At 44.2% G+C, this 462-nt stretch overlaps 1 protein-coding gene across 1 annotated transcript in view; it reads right to left on the bottom strand.

The window, feature by feature from the left end:
* INTS4 (integrator complex subunit 4) overlaps positions 1-462 on the bottom strand; it is a 59,783-nt gene that overhangs the window by 45,371 nt on the left and 13,950 nt on the right. The gene's annotated exons all lie outside the window — the stretch shown is intronic.

Raw genomic sequence — 462 nt, 5'->3', positions numbered from 1 at the left:
CACACTGCTGGCTCATGTTCATCCAGCTGTTGATCAACACCTCCACGTCCTTTTCCACCAGGCAGTTTTCCAGTCACTCTTCCCCAAACCCATAGTGTTGCCTGGGGTTGTTGTGACCCAAGAGCAGGACCACTGAACAGGGACACATGCCATAAGGGACTTTCCACAAGCAAATCTTCAAATCAAAAGCCTCACCCTCTAATGTGCTGCTGCTCCAAGCACCTGCAGAGGGACTTGCAGCTGAAAAATAGGTCTCCTATCCAGCAATAAATATGATGTATTTCATAGCATGTTTTGCACGTGTAGCATTAACCCTGGTATCTTAGGCAAACTAATTTTGATAATTAAACTCTGCTTGGTTTATTCTTCCTGATGCTTTAATTGCTCAGAGTGTTTAGTGCATTTTTTACTTGCTATGTGGCACTTTATGAATTGCTGAAGAGCCCCAGAGCACAAGCATTT

The sequence above is a fragment of the Chaetura pelagica genome, unplaced genomic scaffold, assembly GCF_000747805.2.
Source record: "Chaetura pelagica isolate M959 unplaced genomic scaffold, ChaPel_1.0 scaffold56, whole genome shotgun sequence".
Lineage (NCBI taxonomy): Eukaryota > Metazoa > Chordata > Aves > Apodiformes > Apodidae > Chaetura > Chaetura pelagica.
The sequence above is the reverse complement of the archived record's forward strand: the minus strand, read 5'-3'. Positions and strand labels throughout refer to the sequence as shown.